General features: G+C 36.4%; 1 pseudogene; it reads right to left on the bottom strand.

Annotated features, from left to right (window-relative positions):
- Positions 1 to 2,655: 2,655 nt before the first annotated feature.
- On the bottom strand, positions 2,656 to 3,534 carry LOC112616100 (annotated as a pseudogene).
- Positions 3,535 to 5,134: the final 1,600 nt, after the last annotated feature.

Here is a 5,134-nt window from a genome sequence, read left to right as displayed (position 1 = left end):
TTGACATTTTTGTGCTATTTGGTTTTGTTAGTCAACTCTTATTTTTTACCAGCTTTGTTGAGATCTAATTGATATACAAATAACTGCACAAATTCAATGAGTACAATTTGAGGAATTTGTGCACCTGCAAATACCCTTAATACCATCATCACAATCAAGATAATAGACATATCTAACACCTACCAAATTTCCTTTGTGTCCCTTTGTGTTACTTTTTGTTTGTTTTTGCAGTACTAAGACTTAACACAAGATCTATCCTCTTAAATTTTGAAGTGCACAGTACTATTTTGTTAACTATAGGTGCTACCTTGTACAGCAGATCTCTAGAATTTATTCATCTAGCATAATAGAATCTTTCTACCAATGGAAAAACAACTTTCCATTTCCCCTACACCACCTCTCACCCCTGGAAACCACAATTGTATTCTCTGCTTCCATGATTTTGACTATTTTAGATACATTATGTAAGTGGAATCATGCAGTATTTGTCCTTCTGTGACCAGATTATTTAACTTGACGTCCTCTAGGTTCATACATGTTATTGCATGTATTGCAAGATTTTTCTTTTTCAAGGCTGAATTATATCTCATTGTACGTATATACCACATTTTAAAATCTTCATCTGTCTATTGAAACTTCGCTTGTTTCCATACCTTGTCTGTTGTGAGTAAGGCTATAATGAACATGGGAGTTCAGATATCTCTTCAAAGTTCTGATTTCAGTTCTTTCAGTACATGTGTTAAAGAGCTGTATTAGTTTGCTAGAGCTGCCATTACAAAAGTATCACAGACTGAATAGATTAAACCAAGATTTATTTTCTCACAGTTCTGGAAGCGAGAAATCCAAGATCAAGGTGTCGGCAGGTTTGGTTTCTCCTGAGACTTCTTTTCTTGGCTTGTTGATGGCTGGCTTCTCTTCTTCCTTTGTCTTCACATGGTCTTTCCTCTGTGTGTGTCTATGTGTCACAGACTCCTCTTCTTATAAGAATACAAGTCATACTGGATTAGGGCCCACCGTAGTGACTTCATCTAATGTCAATTGTTTCTTTAAAATTCTATGTCCAAATACAGTCACATTCCGAGGGAGTAGGGATTAAGACTTCAACATACAAATTTGGAGGAAGGAGACAAAATTCAGTCCATAACGACTACTGTGATACAGATGTACATAGAGCATTCCAGGTTAGTTGAAGTTAAATGGAGTTTACAGGTTAGGTTTTTGGGTTAGTTGACATTAAATGGAATCCTGGAAAATGAAAAGGAGTTTGCTAAAAGATAACAACAGGGAGTAGTTGAGAAAGTAAAAAGGGCATATTAGGTAGACGTAATAGCATATACACTGGTTCTTTCAGTAATGCATTATAAAGATAAAAAGGGTGTGTGGCTATTTAGTGAACAGTTGGATAAACAGGTCTGGATATATTTTATTATTTCTCTTCCTACCCTTTTCACCCTTTAATTTTCTGAATAAAACTGCAATCTTGAAATTACAATTCTAGATTTGTCTCACTCACACTAGTAGTTCCAGTTATTTCAACTATACTAGTAATGTCTATTTCTCTAGACCTATCTCAAACTTCTCCATTGATTTCCTGGCCATTTAGTAAGCTGCCATTTAGCTGCCAGTTTCTGAATGTCCCAAGGATACCCCAAAGTTCTCTCTCTCTCTCTCTCTCTCTTTCTCTCTCTCTCTCTCTCCAAACCTGCTCCTTCTTGAGAATTCATTTTCTTATCAATGGTACCCCCATTTACTGAATAACTTAAACCATAGTTACTCAGGTATGGTTCTGGACTATTTATTTTTCCACACTCATCTCAAGTCAATCATTAAATCTTATGGGTTCTACTTACGGTTTTAAATCTATCTCTACCACACCATCCTGACATTTGGCTGAATAGTTGACTACTGGTCCCAGCAGTGATCTGATTCGGATTGATTGAGATCATGTGTTCCACCAAGGTACATGGATAAAGACTCTGAATGAGTATATGATTATGATATTAATTTTTTCTCCAAATTCCTGGTTTAATAAGGACCTGTTTATTTTGAGGGAAAAAAGGTCCCAAACATCGGGCTGTTCACAGAAATATCTCACAGTATCAACTTTAGAGAACAAATCTTAAATTGATAATGCTGATTAATTTTCTAAAAAATACAACTGACATGCCAACTCTCATTCACAAAAACACATTGTTACATTTGTGTTGAACTGCCTCACATGCAAACTTATGTGAGAATATAACATATATGCTTTTAAACTCAAGGATGGTTTCCGGTGCTACTCAAATAAATGAGATTGACTCTGCAGTTAGGGAAGCAACTACTGAATTTATGTATGAATGAAAAGAACTGTACTCAATGCATAACAAGAGATTATTTTGGAGACAGTTGATAATAACCATACATTCTTTTGATTATTAAGTCATAAATAGGAATAAAAATTAAAAGCATAAATTATAAGGTAAGACTACAAAACAACAAAAAGTGTCAAAGGAAGTGAAATGGGACTAGGCACAGGGCAATATGAATTAGTGAGCATGGGAGGGGCAAGGATGGTGAGAACAGTGGGCATGCTTTGAAGGTACTAGGGGAGAGAATCTGGTGAAAGAGCTGATCTTACAAGCACCTAGGTAATAAAATAATTGGATAAGATTTCTAAACTCCACAATATGCTTCAGAGTCATCCTCGCCGTTGGCGTTGTCTTTGTCATCTTCTCCTTCCTCAGCCTCTTGTTCATCATCCTTGATTAACTCCAGCTGATCATCCCCCATCTTCCTTATGATCATCATCCAATAGTCATCTGCATCCCCCTCAGACTGCATCTTCACATTAGTCTTACCTTGCTTCAGTGATCTGCTGCTCTGCTCCTCTTCTGACTTACCATTCTTCATCTCTACCGCTGGTTTGCTCTGTTCCTTTTCAATTTTTTTTTTCATGTTTTTCAGTAGAGAACACACATTTTGTTTTATCTGGGTCAATTCCTTCTTCACAGCCTAAACATCACCTCCTTTCAACTTTCCAGACTTGGGACATCCCCTTGTCCACTCAGAATTAGAGCCACTTTTGCCGCTTCATGAGGTGTTTTCTAATGCACTCTGGCCTTTCAAGGACAAAACAGCCTGAGCAGTGGGAGGAGGAGGGGGAACATGTGCTAGGTATCTGTATATCCTATCGTAATAATCCCATTGAAAATCATAGTCCAAGTCAAAAGATGAGCCATACATCTCTACTGCAGATCATTTTACACCTGCTTTCCCTCACTTCACTTTTGGCTCTGCAGCCAGATTAATATTAAAGCCTGGCCGGCGATCATTCTGCTGTTCTCCCCTGCCACAGCAGCCCGGGTATCTCTCATTAACATGTTGAACAAAGGCAAAGCCCTTATGAACAGGGCAACCCCAGATTTTGTCATACTACAAAAAGATTGCCTCCACTTCAGACTTCTTGACCTCAAGAGTTCTGAGATTCTCAAAAAACACACAGGAATTTATGGAACGAGGATCTCTCTTGTTGGTAACATTGCTAGCCATTGTGTTTGTAAGGTTTCTCCCAAAGCCAAAACTAGGATGGGGGAAGGAGAAGAGATTTGATTCTGAGTCTCCTACTCCCAGGTTCTGTGCGGAGAAGGCTACTACTGCTCTAGGTTGGCAATGCAGCCACAACCTCTCAGTCTTTGTCGCTTCACAAAATGGCCAAAACTTAATTATTATTAATGATTACAATTTATGAAATGCACATTATGTGAATATTATCTGATAGTTGAATAGTACCTCTATTTTGAAGAAGGTACTGAAGCCTAGAGATGTTAAATAATTTGCCCAAAGTCACATAGCTAGAAAAGCAAAGCTGGAACTTAAAGTCAAATCATCTTGGTTTTGAAACTCATGCTCTATTCACTAATCAAGACATCTACCATAACTAATTATCACTATGTATTAAATGTTCCCAATGGGGAAACAATTTTATGCCAATGGAAAAACTACGTTTCTTCTAATTTTAATAGTAGAGTATATTATTGTAATTCTAGAAAAGCAGTATTTTTTTCTAAACTAAGTCATGTTTATTCTATCTATACTACAGAAATTTGCAATCTTAAAGTTAGCCAGTGAGACACCATGAAGAATATAATTTACAAGATTGATAATTTCTTAATAAATGTATCAGTTGAAGTACCTTAAAACTGGAAGTTAGTTTTTCCATGGTGGAGGAGTAAAAATGGTATATAATATACATAGATGAGGAATAGCAATTCACAGCCAAGGATCCCCAACTTTATTGACAATAATCTCACCTCAAATTAATCTTTCAAAAATTAATAATAGAAACTATTTATTGCAGAAATATACTTAGGGAAACTTCCATTTATTGTCATTAAAGTGATTTATTAACCTTCTAGTTTATTTGGCTGAGGATTTACTTGAAATTGAGGACAAACTGAAAATATGATTTACCAATATGTATGATATTACAACACATTTTATATTCTGAGGCTTGGAAAAAGTATATACACTTTTTCAAATATCAGTGTTAAAAGAACCCTTGTTACGCTAAATATTTAACATTAGGGTTAAAGCAGTGCTAGGTGTGGAAATCCATTCTAAAGCCAGTTATAAGTAGTATAGGGATGGTCTGAGCAATTTAATAATCTTCATTCATGAAAGGATCAATGAAGGACTAGATTCCATGAGGCACATTTTTCTATGTGAGTCACTTATCAACTTGAAGAAGCAAAGTCGGAGATGTTTATGCTCTGTGTGTACTTCATGAGCATAGAAATCAAGTTTTGTTGTTGTTTTGATAAAAAGGTGAAGTTTCTGTGAATACCGAGCCTGAAATTGGATGATGCTACTTGTCAGCTAAACGAGCTTGGGGAAATGCCTTACCCTTCTCAAATTGAGGCTCAGTCTTCTCACCTGTAAAGTGTGGATAATAATAAACTTTCTTGAAGGCTTACTTGACAGTAAAATGATATAATGTACATAAACTGCTGAGCAGAGTATTTGACACATTTTAATTGCTCAAAAAGAGTAGATCCTGCCTGTTGTAGTCACAGATATTTATCTACTTGCTAGCCATCCCTCTTCTTCCTTCCTAACAGAATCACAAGTTTGGTCAAGTGCCATGTGCCCAGCC

The sequence above is a fragment of the Theropithecus gelada genome, chromosome X (genome assembly GCF_003255815.1).
Source record: "Theropithecus gelada isolate Dixy chromosome X, Tgel_1.0, whole genome shotgun sequence".
In the NCBI taxonomy this organism is placed as follows: domain Eukaryota; kingdom Metazoa; phylum Chordata; class Mammalia; order Primates; family Cercopithecidae; genus Theropithecus; species Theropithecus gelada.
Note: the sequence above shows the minus strand (reverse complement) of the source record. Positions and strands in the feature narration are given on the sequence as shown.